The following is a 19,506-nucleotide window of genomic DNA, read 5'->3' as shown; positions in this document are numbered from 1 at the left end:
GCCCGTTTAGGGTACCGTGTTTTTTTTCCGGGGCCCGGACCCGCCCTAAGCTGGGCCTCGCTAGCCCCGTTTAGGAATGTGGCCCAATTCGTGGCCCAACCAAAAAAAATAAAAAAAATTCAAGCCCAGATTTTGCCCAGACTCATCCGAATTGTTCCTCAAAAAAAAAAAAAAAAAAAAAAACGTAGCCCAACCACAATCTCCTGTCATCATCCAAGGCACTTTCACAAATGCAAGAGCAAGAAAATGGCCTAGTTCACCACATACATCACACAAACAACACCAGAAAATTCCAAAAAAAAAAAAAAAAAAAATCATAGAAACCCATAAACCCAGAAAATCGTAGCAACCCATAAACTTAGAAAATTTCATACCCATAAAGTCATAAAACCCAAAATTTCATAGTCATAAACATGCAACCCATGAAGCTAAGAGAAACCCAAAATCAACCAATCTTACCACCAATCAACCCCAAACAGAAAATAATCAGCCACCATTGTTCCTCCACCATTGCAAATACACGCATCAATGAATCTCAACGAAACTTCCAAAACCCACGAAAGAAACCTCATCTCCAGCTTGACCAAAACAAATCTACATACATCTTTACTCGACAACCTTCTTATCACCACCTAGAAAATCCAAATGAGCCCAAGCTCTCCCAAACCTTAGTCACCGATGATGGAAAAGAGAAGCAAGAGAGAACAGAGACAAGGATAGAGAGAGAGAAGAATCGCCTAGTGAAAGAAAGAAAGAAAGAAAAAAAAAAAAAAAAAACCAGAAACCCAAACTCACCGAACCCAGTGAAAGAAAAAGAAAAAGGAAGAACTGAAGATTGAACCCAGGAGAAGAAAGGGGGGAAAAAAAAAGAAAAAAGAAAGAAAGAAGTGAAGACCAAACACAAGAAGCTCGGACTAAGTAGCTTAAGCTGAGGGAGAAGGAGGCTCGGATTGAGGCGTGAGGGAGGGAGGAGTGTGGGAGTGAGTTGAAATGAGGGAGAGGGACTGTGGTACACGGACTGAGTGAGCTGAAATGAGTGGGTTACTGTGCAAGTGAAGAGTGAAGAAGAAATGAGGGATTAGTTAGAGTTAGATTATAGGTATATATATATATATATATATTAGGGTATTTTGGTAATTTAGGAGTACCGGGTTTTTATCGGGCGGGGTTTCGGGTCGGGTCTCGGGTTTTTTTAATAAAATCCGGACCCGACTCGGACCCGCTTCGGGTTTTTTTTTTTTAAAAAAAAACCCATACCCGGCCCATTAGGGTCGGGTCGGGCCGAATACCTGCGAGTTGGGCAAAAATTGCCATCCCTAGTCATGGCCAAATCTTGAAATGAATATTGAGATGACTAGTCAACAACGAAGCAACGTTGGTGCATGGCCATTCCTCAAGGGTAAAGAGAAGAGAAATGTTATGTTCATGACATTTTCACATGCTTGCATTACAAATCTTAAGTGATATGTTGTAATTGGCTGTTATTGGTGCACAAAAAAGTTAATAGTAGGTTCAAATTACAACCAATAACAATGTACCTTATAAAATTTGTTGTGAAAATATATATTGTGAATGTAGTAGCACTTCTCTACAGAAAAGATTGATATAAGCGGTGGAATACCGATCTGAGTCCAGAAAGCTTTGGCAATGTAGCAGTCTCAAAGAACATGAATAATAATTTATAGTTAACTCATACACCAAGCGGCAATAAGGGTCAAGACTTCAAATGTATTTATTCAGCCAAAAAAAAAAAGACTTCAAATGTATTTTCCTTAGGGTCCCATCACGAAGGAGTAAGGACAAAGAAAAAGAACAAAAAATATAGATCAAAATTTTAAAAAAGTTCATGACTTTTGGGAAATTCGCTTTACTTTACTTGTCCGTATGTTGAAGAGAAGAGATCATTATTATTATTCATTAATTTGAATCGTGGACTAATCTTGGCTCTCAAGATTTTGAGATGGTGAATTCCAGTGAGATAGAATTGATAGTAGCAAATTATATTTTGTTCACCCATTAGTACTATGAACTACACAGAAAAATATTGTAACTTTTTTTGTTTTTGTTTTTGTTTTTTGGAGACTTATTATTGATTTGGTTTTATTGAATATTATTTTCTTTAGTTGCTTAAAATAGAGGATTAGTTTTATGTTTAAAGAAGACCAACTTCACGCGCTAGAGTTGGACAGAAAAATGAAATCAAGGGTCAAAAGTTTCTGACATGTTTTTGATCGCATGAACCAGAGGAGAGAGAAACTGGTGGCATCCATATAACGTGGTGGATTAGGATCCAGTGCATTGCACCGGTGCAATTCACAATATTTTATTTTTACCTTCCTTCCTCTCACAATATTTTTTCACTTTTCACTTTTTTATTTTGACTTTTTTTAATATTTTTAAAATAATAATAGAGATTAAAAATTACTTTTTATCGCTATTAATTTCAACCATTTATAAATACTACATTAGATGCAATATCCTACATGTTGCACCTTATCACAATGCATGTGTGTTGGGCAAGTAATGATTTAATAAAAATAATAAATATAAATGACCGATGTGATGGTAGAGACTAGAGATTTCTCAGGAGGGAGAGAGGCGTAGAGATTTTCATCGTTAGTTCTTGCAAAAGGCTGTATTGCCTATTATATACTGTATTGTCTTTTGTTTTTTGTTTTTGGGGAGCAGAACTTAAACAAAAAGATCTATATTTTCTGGGTGCAATTATATTTTTGCTAATTTTTAATAAAGCATAAACTACATATTTGGTCTTTAATTTTTACACTATATATTAATTAGTCTCTAACGTTTTAAATATATCAATTTAGTCTCTAACATTTTGGTATTGTGTCTAAATAAGTTACAGATAAAAAATGTTGATATGGCTAACAGTTCAAATAAAAAATTATTCTAATGCCACCAAGGTTACCATGTGGACTGCCATGTGTCTTAAACCAAAAAAAAAAAAAAAAAACCAATCCACGTGTAATCAACACATATCTTCTATCTCATTTTTTCTTGTTACTTTTTTCATTTTTCCAATCAAATTTATCTAGAAACAATCATTTGAAAAAACAATGCAGTTAAAAATAAATAAATAAATAAACTCCAGTCACCAGAAAAAATCTCATTTTCTTGACATCCAAATAAAAGCCAAGAACCCAAAACAGGCTATTTCATTTTATTTTTTATTTCAAAGTAAGAATATAGTGCCTAGCAGTAAAATACACTATAATATACCAGTATAATTCAATCTTTAGGAAGAAAACAAACAAATTAAAAAGCAAAATAGAAGCTTTGCTGATTTTGAGTTCATAAAAAAAAAAGCTTTGCTGTTCAAAGTTTGAACACATTGCCCACTACAGTGGAGATTTCGGATTCATTCATATGAGATGAGAATATAAAAGGGTAAACTACGTGGTGTTTGAACAAATGTTACAATTTAGAAATATTTCTAAACTAATAACATTTTGAGAAATATTTTATAGGAAGAAAAAACAACGCTTTTTTTTTTTTTTTTTTTTACAGTTTTTTATATTTTTCATAAAAGTGATACTAAGATTTAAAATTTGACAAAAGTCTGTGTTTATTGATAATAGTCTCTCAAAAAAAACGTTTACAGACTTTGGGGCCTATTTAAGGGCTCCTTAAAACTTGATTGACAAGAAAATATAATCTAAATTAACTCCTAATTGATACCTAACCATAATAGGAATCAAATTTGACCTAAAAAGCATTAAATGCACCTAAAAATAAGGAAATAAATGCCCTAAACCTAAAATAACGAAAATTACATAAAAATACCAAATATAAAAGATTACAGAAATTAATTAGAATATTTTGTCCTACATCATATTGAATATTATTTTCTTTAGTTGCTTAAAATAGAGGATTAGTTTTATGTTTAAAGAAGACCGACTTCACGCGCTAGAGTTGGACAGAAAAATGAAATCAAAGGGTCAAAAGTTTCTGACATGTTTTTGATCGCATGAACCAGAGGTGAGAGTGGCATCCATATAACGTGGTGGATTAGGATCCAGTGCATCGCACCGGTGCAATTCACAATATTTTATTTTTACCTTCCTTTCTCTCACAATATTTTTTCACTTTTCACTTTTTTATTTTGACTTTTTTTAATATTTTTTAAATAATAATAGAGATTAAAAATTACTTTTTATCGCTATTAATTTCAACCATTTATAAATATTACATTAGATGCAATATCCTACATGTTGCACCTTATCACAATGCATGTGTGTTGGGCAAGTAATGATTTAATAAAAATAATAAATATAAATGACCGATGTGATGGTAGAGACTAGAGATTTCTCACGAGGGAGAGAGGCGTAGAGATTTTCATCGTTAGTTCTTGCAAAAGGCTGTATTGCCTATTATATACTGTATTGTCTATTTTTTTTTTTGGGGAGCAGAACTTAAACAAAAAGATCTATATTTTCTGGGTGCAATTATATTTTTGCTAATTTTTAATAAAGCATAAACTACATATTTGGTCTTTAATTTTTACACTATATATTAATTAGTCTCTAATGTTTTAAATATATCAATTTAGTCTCTAACATTTTGGTATTGTATCTAAATAAGTTACAGATAAAAAATGCTGATTTGGCTAACAGTTCAAATAAAAAATTATTCTAATGCCACCAAGGTTACCATGTGGACTGCCATGTGTCTTAAACCAAAAAAAAAAAAAAAAACCAATCCACGTTTAATCAACACATATCTTCTACCTCATTTTTTCTTGCTACTTTTTTCATTTTTCCAATCAAATTTATCTAGAAACAATCATTTGAAAAAACAATGCAGTTAAAAATAAATAAATAAACTCCAGTCACCCAGAAAAAATCTCATTTTCTTGACATCCAAATAAAAGCCAAGAACCCAAAACAGGCTATTTCATTTTATTTTTTATTTCGAAGTAAGAATATAGTGCCTAGCAGTAAAATACACTATAATATACCAGTATAATTCAATCTTTAGGAAGAAAACAAACAAATTAAAAAGCAAAATAGAAGCTTTGCTGATTTTGAGTTCATCAAAAAAACAGTTCGTAAAAAAACAAGCTTTGCTGTTCAAAGTTTGAACACATTGCCCACTACAGTGGAGATTTCGGATTCATTCATATGAGATGAGAATATAAAAGGGTAAACTACATGGTGTTTGAACAAATGTTACAATTTAGAAATATTTCTAAACTAATAACATTTTGAGAAATATTTTATAGGAAGAAAAAACAATGCTTTTTTTTTTTTTTTTTACAGTTTTTTATATTTTTCATAAAAGTGATACCAAGATTTTTTTTAAAATGATCCATTAACAAATACTCTAAACATAACCGTTAACAACTAGACATTGCAAAAGGGTCAAAATTCTCTAACTCGGCCCAAACTTGATTTTAACCGACTTGAATCCTCTTTTTTTAATTACCGGTATTAAAAACGGGTAACCCATGACCCGACTCATTTTTTTGTAGGTTAACCCAACCCAACTCGAATAACTTGTGGCCCGACTTGTTTTTGAAAATATTTTGTTTTTTTGTAAAAAATAAAATAAAATAAAATTAAGACATGGTTGGTTTTACATATAAAATAATTATTAAAAAAAAAAAAAATTTGGCAAAACAATGCACACGATTTTTTTTTTTTTCAAAAAACTTCAATTTTTATTTTGGATGACACCTTTTAAAAAAACATGTATTTATATTTAAAGTCATTCAAATGCAATGGTCTCAATAAAACAATTGAGATTTTTATCTAGTTACATGCAAACAAATTGATATTGAATTCACAAAGCAAAAAAAAAAAAAAAAAATGATGTTGAATGCAATAAGTAAATATTAACGCACTCTTCTTGCTTAAATAACACAATAAATAAAGATTTGTAAATGTCAAATGACAAAGTATATACCAAGATAATTTGATTGTAGTAGACTTAAAAATATATATTTGAAATTATAGACATGTAAGTATGAGAAAATATTCATAAGTGTGTAAAGAGTAAAGACGAAGTATACCAATGGAATTTGCATAAAATATGGATGCTTTAGGCCTATTTTTTAATAGCCCATAGCCAAAATAAAGACTTTTTTTTTTTTTTAAATAAAAAAAAAGATGATAATTTATGGAGTGTATATTGCTTAATAATAACATGATATTTATAAAAGAGATTGTAAGGACCAAATTTGGCTTCCTAGCCCAAAAGATGAATGGAATTAGGGCCAAAAAGTCCGAAATAATGAATTTATAGAGAGTGGGTTGGAAATCTAGGCTTTAGTGAATTAAACAACGAATCTAGCAGAGCTTTATCACAAGAGAATGAAGATAAACAAGTTTAAACTAAAGAAAATCGTCTTCGGCACTGTCTGAGGAGATTATTAATCCTCAGGTTTGATTTCAAGTTTTGTTCTTGATTGCTATAGTGTTTTCTCTCTCTTTCTAATTCCCGATCTCCTTTTCTCAGAGTCCTTTCTCCATTTTATACTATCTTCCTCTTTCATCTCCACCTTCCACGTGCAGATCAAATTATAGGTGTTGATTCTTATCCCATCAGCACCTTCCTAAAGTCTTTAGGTAGTAGCTGTAAGGCTGAAAGTTATTATTCAGGTATCACTTCCTCCTTAATGCGGCTAAAAAGTTAGCTGTAGAATATTTAATTTGGTGGTAGCAACTTTCCCTTGAGATATTTCATAACCATCATCTGTCCTGTTCTTTCCTGATACTTGTCTTCACTTATGGAACGATCCAGAATGTTATCCTTGACGGCAAACCACATCCTCTAACTTCGGCTTTGCCCAGCCGAGGAGGGATTCTTCATCGACCATCTTTCTGGACAACTTTAACTGGATTTCACCTCTTCACTTACTAACACGGTTCCTCATGTAAGTTTTTACCCATCCTTGGATCATTTAACGTTCTTGGATTGGGCCCTGGCCCAATATATACTTAAATATGGGCTCTTGGGCCTAACACCCCTACAAAGATCATGTATAAATAAATATACAATTAAACTTTAATGTATTCCCAAACTAAAATAGAGTGTCAACAACAATGCATTTTAAATCAAACACAACCATTAGATTATTTTTCAAGATTTTGGATAATGAAATTAGTTTTCAAGATTTTAATTTTTTTATATATTTTAATTTTTTGTCAAATTATCTATCCAATTGCAATTGGGCATTTGTAATTTTGTTCTATATTTTGGAATGTTGATATTGTGTAGTAGTAAAACTTGTATATTTGTTTTTTATTATATATATTTTCAAATAGCAGACTAAAACTCCTTTGCGTTTGTGCTATTTATTTTATTTAGCAATTTTGAGAATTGTATAATTTTATAATTATTGAATATATATCAATTTGTTGAGCTGAGCTCTTTTTTTTTTACCGGGTTTGAAATCAAAGTAATACATTTAGTTCTAAGTAAATAGCTACACCTTTCTTAAAAAAAAAAAAAAAGAAAGCAAATTGCTACACAACTTACTAAGTGGCAAATACATATTTTTTTTCTTTTAATTTCATGTGGAAAATACGGATTGACTTGACCCAAACCGACCGCAACTCAATTGATCCAACTCATTTCTAACCCTATTAAAATGATCAATTTCTCACCCTACCCAATCTGGCTGTTGACCATGTCTATTAATAAGAAGACCCATAAACAAATACTAAGTTGTATGAAAAAAAAAGAAGAAAAAAAAACACAAATCCACATGCAAATTGAAAATCACAAGGCCAAGCTGTCACTATTACGTAATGGATTTTAATTATTTTTTCTCGGGGTACATTGCTTTGTTATTTAAGTCTAATAAACAAAAAATTATTTCAATTTTTTTAATAATTGGAAAGGGGATGTGTTACGATAAAAAAAAAAAAAAAAAAAAGAATAAGAATAAACATGATATTGTTGGGCTTTGTGGAGCCTAGTTTATTTTTGGCTCGTTTTGTAGCCCATTCTAATCCTATAAGCAAGATATAAAAGCCGTTTTTATAATTAGGGTTTGAGACTACTGTTGTTGTGTTTTTAGAGAGAGAGAAAAACACTGTAGCTGCACTTTGTAATTTTTTTCCTAATAATAGTGAAATCCCTGCAACTCCGTGGACGTAGGCAAATTGCCGAACCACGTAAATACTGTCTTGTGCGTGTGATTATTTTTCTTTGACGTGTGTTTTCTCTATTTTTTTTTTTGTTTCTCACAGGTTGGAATTTAGGTTGAATTCCCAACAACTGGTATCAGAGCCTAGGGTTAGGTTTGAGTGAGAGCAATGGCAGAGGAAGCAGGAAAGGCGTCTGGAATAGAAAAGTTCGATGGCACAGACTTTGGATTTTGGATGATGCAAATCGAGGATTACCTTTATGGGAGGAAGCTGCATCTGCCGCTTCTAGGGGAAAAACTTGAGGCTATAAAGGCTGAGGAATGAGCTCTTCTTGACAGACAGGTACTGGGAGTTATCAAGTTAACTCTGTTTAGGTTTGTTGCACACAATGTTGTAAAGGAGAAGACCACAGCAGATCTGATGAAGGCTTTGTCTGGTATGTATGAAAAGCCGTCAGCAAATAACAAGGTGTATCTAATGAAAAAACTGTTTAATCTGAAGATGACAGAGAATGCATCAGTAGTACAACATCTGAATGAATTTAACACTATCACAAATCAATTGTCGTCTGTAGAAATTGATTTTGATGATGAGATTCGTGCTTTGATCGTTTTGGCTTCTTTGCCAAACAGTTGGGAGGCAATGAGGATGGCAGTAAGTAATTCTACAAGAAAGGAAAAACTCAAGTACAATGATATTCGAGATTTAATTCTGGCTGAGGAGATTCGCATAAGAGATGCAGGTGAAATCTTAGGATCTGGTTCTGCCTTAAACCTTGAGACAAGAGGCCGAGGTAATAACATACATTCAAATTGGGGTAGATCAAAATCCAGAAATTCTAATCGGAATAGAAGTAAATCTAGATCAGGCCAATAAGTACAATGTTGAAATTGTGGAAAAACAGATCACTTTAGGAACCAATGCAAAAATCCTAAAAAGAAGAATGAAGATGATTCTGCTAATGCTGTAACAGAAGATGTACATGATGCATTACTTCTTGCAGTAGACAGTCCACTTGATGATTGGGTTTTGGACTCAGGAGCTTCGTTTCATACCACTCCACACCGAGAAATCATACAGAATTATGTTGATTTTGGTAAGGTGTATTTGGCTAATGGTTCAGCCTTGGATGTTATAGGTATGGGAGATGTCCGGATATTGTTGCCCAATGGGTTTGTTTGGTTACTGGAGAAGGTTCGACATATTCCTGACCTGAGGAGGAATCTGATTTCTGTTGGATAACTTGATGATAAAGGGCATGCAATATTATTTGTTGGTGGCACTTGGAAGGTTACAAAGGGAGTTAGGGTATTGGCTCGTGGAAAGAAGACTGGTACTCTATATATGACCTCAAGTCCAAGAGACACAATTGTAATTGCTGATGCAAGTACTGATACAAGCCTATGGCACCGCAGACTTGGTCATATGAGTGAGAAAGAGATGAAGATGTTGCTATCAAAAGGAAAATTACCAGAATTGAAGTCCATTGATTTTGACATATGTGAAAGCTGCATCTTAGGAAAGCAGAAAAATGTGAGCTTCTTGAAACTGGCAAGACACCGAAGGTTGAAAAATTGGAGTTAGTGCACACTGATTTGTGGGGGCCTTCTCCGGTTGCATCCCTTGGAGGTTCAAGGTACTACATCACTTTCATTGATAACTCAAGCAGAAAGGTATGAGTTTATTTTTTGAAAAATAAATCTGATGTATTTGAAACTTTTAAGAAATGGAAGGCCATGGTTGAGATAGAAACAAGTTTGAAAGTAAAATGTTTAAGGTCAGATAATGAAGGAGAGTACATAGATGGAGGGTTCAATGAGTATTGTGCTGCACAGGGAATTAGGATGGAAAAGACCATTCCTGGGACACCACAGCAGAATGGTGTGACTGAGTGCATGAACAGAACTCTTAATGAGTGTGCTAGGAGTATGAGGTTGCATGCTGAACTACCAAAAACTTTCTGGGCTGATGCTGTTAGCACTACAGCTTACCTAATAAACCGAGGGCCATCAGTTCCCATGGAGTTCAAACTTCCTGAGGAGGTTTGGAGCGGTAAAGAGGTAAAGTTTTCCCACTTAAAAGTTTTTGATTGTGTTTCTTATGTTCATATTGATTCTGATGCTCGTAGTAAACTTGATGCTAAGTCTAAAATTTGTTTTTTTTTTTGGCTATGGTGATGAGAAATTTGGCTATAGGTTTTGGGATGAACAAAACAGGAAAATCATCAGAAGTAAAAATGTGATATTTAATGAACATGTTAGATGGATTGACTGAAAGTACTGTCCAGAAAATGGGTGAAGAAAATAAGGAGAATGTAGATTCACAGGTAGATCAGAGTACACCTGTAGTTGAAGTCTGCAGATCTTCTAGGAACATTAGACCTCCACAGCGTTATTCACCCGCGTTAAATTATCTACTATTGACTGATGGTGGTGAGCCAGAGTGTTATGATGAAGCCTTGCAAGATGAAAATTCAAGCAAGTAGGAGTTAGCCATGAAGGATGAGATGGATTCCTTGTTGGGGAATCAGACATGGGAATTGATTGAATTGTCAGTAGGAAAGAAGGCTTTGCACAACAAGTGGGTATACAGAATAAAGAATGAGCATGATGGTAGCAAACGTTACAAAGCCAGATTAGTTGTTAAAGGGTTCTAGCAGAAGGAAGGCATTGACTACACAGAGATATTTTCTCCAGTTGTGAAGATGTCAACAATTAGACTGGTGCTGGGAATGGTGGCTGCAGAAAACTTACATCTTGAGCAGTTAGATGTGAAGACGGCATTCCTTCATGGTGATTTGGAGGAAGACCTTTATATGATTCAGCTAGAAGGGTTTATTGTTCAGGGACAAAAGAATCTAGTCTGCAAACTGAGAAAGAGCTTGTATGACCTAAAACAAGCTCCTAGACAGTGGTACAAGAAATTTGACAATTTTATGCATAAAATTGGGTTCAAGAGATGTGAAGCTGATCATTGTTGCTATGTTAAATTCTTTGACAATTCTTATATCATTTTACTGTTGTATGTGGATGATATGCTCATTGCAGGGTCTAGCATTGAGGAGATTAATAATTTGAGGAAGCAATTGTCAAAACAGTTTGCAATGGAGGATTTGGGAGCTGCGAAGCAAATCCTTGGTATGAGAATCATTAGAGACAAGGCTAATGGTATATTGAAGCTTTCACAATCAGAGTATGTGAAGAAAGTTTTCAGCAGGTTCAACATGAATGAATCTAAACCAGTGAGCACACCCTTGGGTAGTCATTTCAAACTGAGCAAAGAACAGTCACCGAAAACAGAAGAAGAAATGGACCATATGAGTAAGGTGCCCTATGCCTCAGCTATTGGCAACTTGATGTATGCTATAGTGTGTACAATACCAGACATTGCACATGCAGTGGGAGTTGTGAGCAGATTCATGAGTAGGCCTGGAAAGCAACATTGGGAGGCAATTAAATGGATTCTGAGATATCTGAAGGGTTCATCAGATACATGTCTTTGCTTCACAGGTGCAAGTTTGAAGCTGCAAGGTTATGTAGATGCTGATTTTGCTGGTGATGTTGATAGTAGAAAGAGTACTACTAGGTTTGTATTTACTCTAGGTGGTACAGCTATATCATGGGCTTCAAATTTGCAAAAGATTGTTACTTTGTTTACTACAGAAGCTGAGTATGTTGCAGGAACTGAAGCTGGAAAGGAGATGATTTGACTACATGGTTTCTTAAATGAATTAGGTAAGAAGCAAGAGATGGGCATTCTACATAGTGACAGTCAGAGTGCAATCTTTCTTGCCAAGAATTCGGCTTTTCATTCAAAGTCGAAACATATACAGACAAAATACCACTTTATCCGGTACCTTGTTGAAGATAAGTTGGTAACACTTGAGAAGATATGTGGATCTAAGAACCCAACAGACATGTTGACTAAGGGTGTCACTATTGAGAAGTTGAAGCTGTGTGCAGCTTCAATTGGTCTTCTAGCTTGAGGACAGGAGGATGAGTTGCAGGGATGAGGGATTGCTTTTGGAGGATAGCGGCTGATGTTGATGATTGAACTAGTCTCCAAGTGGGAGATTTGTTGGGTTTTGTGGAGCCTAGTTTATTTTTGGCTCGTTTTGTAGCCCATTCTAACCCTGTAAGCAGGATATAAAAGCCGCTTTTATAATTAGGGTTTGTGACTACTGTTGTTGTGTTTTTAGAGAGAGAGAAAAACACTGTAGCCGCACTTTGTATTTTTTTCCTGATAATAGTAAAATCCCTGCAAGTCCGTGGACGTGGGCAAATTGCCGAACCACGTAAATACTGTGTTGTGCGTGTGATTATTTTTTTTTGACGTGTGTTTTCTCTATTTTTTTTTTTTTTTGTTTCTCACAGGTTGGAATTTAGGTTAAATTCCCAACAGATATCAGGAATGGTTTAATGGTTTTTCATTAGTAAGCGTAAGATTAGGTTCAGATGTCTTTTCCCTTTTTTCATCTCTTCTAAAAAAAAAAAAAGGTATTTTCTAGCGATCATGAAGGACAGAGAAAATAAAAAGAATGAAGTATAGTACAAACAAAATAAAAACGTTCCCAATCTTTAAAAAATAAAAATTATAATAATTAAATAAATAAAACCGTTCCCTTTTTTTGTACTATGTTGAGCGGAGAAATTCATTTTTTCTTGTCTATGGGTTTTTTGATAAACTTGTCTGTGGGTTGAAATAATAGATCAGTGTGAATTGTGGACCACATTGAGCAGAAGTTTGGCATGATTATTAGAAATGGAGCTTTCTCTTTTCCATTTTCTCAGCGCATATATATATATATATACACACACACACTTAACGGTTATACCAAGTTTGTGTCCATGATAGAATTAATGAAAATAAAAGAGCTCCACCTACACACACTGCTGTGGATAAAATGTACTAATTAGCTAGTTTCTAGGAATATAAGCCTTAAGCTGAGGTGAGGATTTTGGGTCTTTGGTTTCTTCTTAATTACGATCTTGTCTAGTCTCGGATTCTTTTGCCTTCATAGTTTTGTTAGATTCTGCTGGGCTTTAGTGTTTTGTAATAATGCTGCTTTGTTTTTCGTTTCTGGGTGTCTATGAAAACTATAAAGTATGACCCTTTAGAGCATTCACAGCAGTGGTGGCAAAATTTTAGCTATTTAGTTACACAAAAAGTCACTTTATCTATTTTACCTACACACATGCTACAGTAGTGGATCTATTTTAGCTTTCAACACAATAAAATAATATACACATCACAATAAAATAATCTAACCACTACAATAAAATAATATATCCTACTTCCCAAAAATAAACATCCACTTAACCATCAGCCACAGCCAAAGCCATAACCACACCCACAACCACCACCACCACCACCATCGGCCACAACCATCACTCTACTTTGGCAACCACAACACAACATAGAAAAAAAAAACAAAAACAAAAACAAAACCAAGGAACAAGCTACTGCCAAAGTCAAAATTCACAAAACCCACTATCAAAGACAAAATCATTCACCACCACCATAACCAAAATTCACAAACCCACTGTCAAAATCATCCACCACCACTACCATAGCCAAAATCAACCACCACCACCACCACAGCCACTAAACCCATATGAAAATGCATAAAAAAAAAAACAAAAAAAAAAAAAACTCAATCACAGCAAGGAGAATAGAGACATGGGCGGCAGCGGTGGCTTGCGGCTGAGGGAGTGGCCGGCGAGCTGAGCGATGAGGGAGTGGTCGTCGGCGAGCTAAGGGATAAGGGAGATGAGGGAGCGGCTAGCGAGCTGAGGGATAAGGGAGATGAGGGAATGGCCGGCGAGCTGAGGGATGAGGGAGCGGCCAGCGAGTTGAGGGATGAGGGAGATGAGGGAATGGCCGGCGAGCTGAGGGAGTGGCCGACGAGCTGAGGGATGAGGGAGTGGCCGGCGAGCTAGAGAGAAAATTTGAGGAAGAAAGAAGAAAGAGAGAAGCCGGAGAGAGAGAGAATAGGAAAAGATTATTTAAAGTGAGAAGAGAGAGAAATGTAGTAAAAAAATAATTTTTTTTTTTAGCTGTGAGCTACAGTGCACATCTATCTTTAGATGTGCACTGTAGCTTTGGAGCTAAATCTTTTAGATTTAGCTCCACTGCTGTGGGATGTTTTTTGTGATTTTGAGCTAAAAAAATAGCATTATACCTATATAGCACCACTGCTGTGAATGCTCTTATATGAGGTTTTTATTTTTTATTTTTTGGGGGAAAATTTGCTTAGAATTTTTTTGTGAAGGGCTTGTGGATCTGGAATTTTACAAGTGTATGACATGCATTGAGAAAATAAACTGAAATTTAAGTTCCTTCATATAGTAGAGATTATCAGTCATAACACAGTTAGTTTTTTTGTTTTTTTTTTTTTTTTTTTCAACAAGTGACAATGGCAAACGTTTTCACAAAAAATTGGGATTTTTACTTACAAGCAGATTTGAATCATACAATACACCAAAGCATAAAGAATTGCAAGAATGAAAGTCCTTTATGTTCAGACCTAAGTGTGGTTATCTTACAAAACCCAACAATGTTTGACAAATAATTTATTTAGGAAAAAACAAATTAACATTGTTGATACTGTATTTTGTTCGGTCCCAATTCAGGTGTCAAAACAAAGACATGAAAATCAAAAAAATTGAAAAAGGTGCAAAATCATGGATTTCAAAGCCAAATAGGGTAGAAATAAGTACAAAATGTTTGAACAATGAATCAAAAAGTCACAATGATTGAAAAATCTATTATAGAGCAATTAAGACCAAAACCCTAGCAGGGCATGGTCAAAAAGTTGACTTTTTAATCCAATCGTTAGGTCGTGTTGAATTTTGGACTGTCTCGTAGGGCATATTTTTCCCTTCGAAACGATAACTATGGGCCAAAATCGGAGTTAAAACGGATAAGAATTACTAAAATACTGAAAACCCTAATAAAATCTTCAATTTTTTAAGAAAAAAACAACAGTTTTTTACTCGACTTCGCGCAATAAACTGTACTAATTGGGCAAGAACTGGAACAAGCGGGTTGGACCATCTTGAAGAATAAGGTCTTAGCTAATTTTCATCAAAAGAGCTCGACAATATCTACTTTGGATTGAAAGATATGAATTTTTCAAGAAAAAACATCTAGAATTTTCAACTATGCATCACCTTCCTTTCAAACGCGATATCTTGATAACCATAGCTCCAAATCGAGAAAGGCCCAGATCGTTAGAAATTAGACATCCAGAGCTTTCTGTGCGTATAAAATTTGAACGAAACAAAGCTTGAAAAAGCCTCCAAACAACTGTGCGAAAATCAGGCCAAATGTTTTTTTTTTTTTTTCAAAGAAAAAAAAAGGCTAATGAGGTGGCAAAAGTGAGAGGCTAGCATTGGTGTATTAGGATACACCAATGCTAACTACCCCTTGCTATGGGCAGATGGGCAGCTAGCACTAGTGTATCCTTAATTATTTTCCACCTTCCCCTATAAATATGCCCCCTATTTTTTAGGAAAAAAATATAGAGTTCTTTATGGAAAAAAAAAAATAGAGAAATAGAGAGAAAAAAAATGTGGAAAAGTCATAAAAATTAAGGAAATTCTGAAAAAAATTCTCTCTCCTCTCTCTCTCTCTAGGAAACCCTACACAAAAAATCCTCATCCTTTTTCTTGTTGTAATCTTTATGGGTAAGGCTATAGGGATGGGTTAGTTCCTTAATAACTAAACCTATCCCACCCCTTTATTATATTGTAATCATCGCTTCCATATATATATATATATATATATATGTAGGGACTCAATTTGGATTGACCCTGAGTATGAATGGGTTTTCAGCCCAACAAGCCCAAACAATAAATTTATAGAGAGTGGGTTAAAGGTTTAGGCGCTGACCGTCGTTCATCAAGCATGAACTCTCCTTTATAAAAGAAAACACTTAGAGTTTATTTACAACTGAGGGGATGCTCCTCGGCCCGTGGCCGAGGAGACCCTTTCCTTCTCTCTTTTTTCCTCCCTCTGTTTTACTTTACTTGCTTTTCTTATATAGTCTTCATCTTCCTATCTCCTTATTCCATCTGTTGATCATCCATTTGCCTCTCTTCTGGCCGTCCGTCCCATCGGAGGTCTTATCAGTACTCAAGTGGTTCACTCTGATCAACGTTGCCCTGCTAAGGGGTTATATCCCCATTAATGCGGCCAGGGGGGTTAGGTGAATGCATTAAATGCGAGGGTGACAGCTTACTTTGGGCCTGGTCTTTCCCAAAAATCATCCTTGTCAGGCCGAGGATGAGGAGGTCCTCGGCGTGGATTGGGAAAAGAGGCTTTCCCCAATTTAGCCTTGAATAGTCAGTATTCCTCGGCATGGGCCTTGGGCCTGCTACACGATGGGCCGAGGCTATCAGGCCCACGAGCCCCACAATAGCCCCTCAAAACCCTGCTGCACGTTCCCTCGGACGGGGAGGAGGGTTTTGATACCTGCGGGCCCTCTAGACGAGTCGCCCCACTTCGGTTCGTGTTAATGTTGTTGTAAAATTGTTGTAAACATAGCATTTCTCATATATATATATATATATATATATTTTTTTCAACTTCTCATGCCCCTTTTTCCTCCACAAAACTTCACTAGCCTGCTGCCACCGTCAGCCAGCGAACCCATTGCTGGTAAAACTAACCTCTTTTGTTTTTCCTTTTCAGTTGTAGTGCTTGGGATTTTCTTTCTTATATTCTTATCCTTTGGGGTGAATATTTGTGTAATTTTGGTGGCTCGAGTAGAGAGGAGAGTAAAGAGAAATAATTATCCTCCACCTTGTTTGGATGTTTTTTAAATTAAGTAAGGAGAGGTGAATAATTAGTCTTTTCATAGTTTGTAATTTTGTTAATATGGTAAGGGTAAATTCTTTTGGTTAAGCATTTTTATGCTCTACTCTCCCTCCAAATCTCTCCAATTTAGGGAAATTAAAAATGAGGGGTTAGAAGTAATTAGAACCCCTCCAAACCCCTCCAAATCCCTCCCCATCCTCCCTCAAAAAACATCTAAACAAGGTAATTTACTTACTCTCTCTCTCCCTCTACTCTACTCTTCTCTACTCTCCCTCCGTCCAAACAAGCTATTAGTTTTGGTTAGAATCTGTATCTATCTACCCAAGCAACATTGTAACAGTGACTTGAACGGTGCCCACTACAAGTCTATGCCTATGGCCCCTTACTCCCACCGGATCCTCTTCTTCTAATTTTTTTTAAGACTCTTTATTCTGTAATTTTGGATAATACTTATTTCATGAAAGTATCTGTGTGAGCAATTAGCAATGTGGGTTTAAAGGTTTTCTCTTAGTTCATTGTTATTGACATCTTTGTGTTTGTTCTCTATATGTTTGTTTAAATTCCCCAATGAAGAATTTGATTTAGATTAATTTGATGTTGTCCTAAATTATCTTAAGAATTCTTATCATTTTTGTTGTTTGATTTTGGGGTACATGAGAGAGTTTGAATGTTAAAGATGATTATAATGCTCTGTATTGATTTTGATGTTGGAAAAGTAAGTAGACATGATGAGGACTCTTATGGCAGTTATCACTATATTAGTTACATCAGTTTTGCAAATAAAGGATCTTCTTCCAATTGTTAACTTTGTGTATTTAGCAATTTCAATTTGTCTTTATTCTTCACCAATTGTTTTATTTGTATCAATACTTTGTTTCATCAGTAGTAATTAGAAACCTGATTGTCCTAATAAGCAATAGACTGAGAAAGCGTAAACAAATTGGTATAGAATCAATTGCTTGATGGGGAAAGGGGTGTATGGTTCACAAGACCTTCGCCAAAGCTTGGGCTCTTCTTTTGTTTACAAATCTTTGCTTTGTAGAATGACAATGTTTTTGGCATTGAATATTTTATGGTTTGAATATACATCAAAGTCAATGGATCTGGAACCTTTTTAGGCTAATAGTTTGTTTATCTATTGTCATGTTGCTAATAGCTGTATAATAAAAAAGAATATGTAGTTGAGCTAAAAAATGAGTCAAAAAAATTAGGAAAAATTACACTTTACTACTCTAAACTATGCACCAAATATACTTTGCACCCTAATTTATTCGAACGCACACTTTGCACCCTGATGTTATTTTTCCTATTATATTTAACGAAATTCTACTACATATGACAAACATATAATTCTTGCTTTGGTAGAACAAACTTAAAAGACTAAAACACCCTTCTCTTAAATCAATTAAAACAAAACCCAATCCTTTCCACATCTCTCTTGTGTGTGTGCCTCTCCCAAATTCAGATTTTGTAAACCCTAAAAATTTCTTGCATTTCTTCATATTTCAACACTTCAATTTCTCTCATTGCTTCATATTTAGCATTTTCATCTTTCTTCAAAGTTTGATTCGGCTCTTAGCACTGCACGAAAAAATCCAGATTCTGTCCGTTCCCAAAAAGGCCAGCTTCCACGTAATAAGATGTAGATTATAACTCCAATGCTTCATATATCTTCTTGCATCTGGACTCTATGACATATGTAGGACTTCAGGTGCAACATGGTATGCACTTCCTACAATATCATTTAGTCTTTCATCTACACAAGAATCTGAATTTGGGTCTGGGTAGTGGGTTTGCACGCAAGACAAAGAGATGTGGAAAAAAAATTGGGATTTGTTTTAATTGATTTTGAAGAAGGTTGTTTTGGTCTTTTTAAGTTTGTTCTAACTAAGTAAAAAGCATGTACTTGCCATGTGTAGTAGGATTTCATTAAACATAACAACAAAAATAACACCAGGGTGCAAAGTGTAATGAGTGTGATAATTAGGATACAAAGTGTGCGTTCGAATAGTTTAGAGTACAAAGCGTAATCTATTGCATAGTTTAGGTTGGTAAAGTATAATTTTCCCAAAAAATTATCACAACCCCAGTGTAAATTTTGATTTGTTTCTCCCTTAGTTTTTCAAAGGGATTTCCTTCCCTTTGTAAATTTGAATTTTTTTTTTAGGTTTCTATTTAGGCACTGATCTGTGAGCCTTTGACTTAGAGATATATTCAAGCTTTGAAAGGAAGTTTTAGATTATAATTTTTATTGGGTTCCATTATGGCTTGTTTGGAAGTTTAGAGAGGGAGGAGAGTAGAGGGGAGTAGAGGGAAGGGGAGTAGTGGGGAGGAGAGTAGAGGAGAATGATTCACCTCCACCTTATTTGGATGTTTTTAAAATTAGTAAGGGGGAAGGGAGTAATTAGCCCTTCCCCTTGTATAATTTTGTTAATATAATAAGGGTAAATTAGGTAATTTACTTGGTTAATAGTTTATGAACTCTACTCCCCCTCCAAATCTCTCCAATTTGGGGGAATTAAAATTGGGGGGCTAGAGGGAGTCCAAACCCCTCCAAACTCCTCCAAACCCC

This window comes from Quercus suber, unplaced genomic scaffold (assembly GCF_002906115.3).
Source record: "Quercus suber isolate HL8 unplaced genomic scaffold, Cork oak 2.0 scaffold_109, whole genome shotgun sequence".
NCBI classification, from domain to species: Eukaryota; Viridiplantae; Streptophyta; class Magnoliopsida; order Fagales; family Fagaceae; genus Quercus; species Quercus suber.
The sequence above is the reverse complement of the archived record's forward strand: the minus strand, read 5'-3'. Positions refer to the sequence as shown.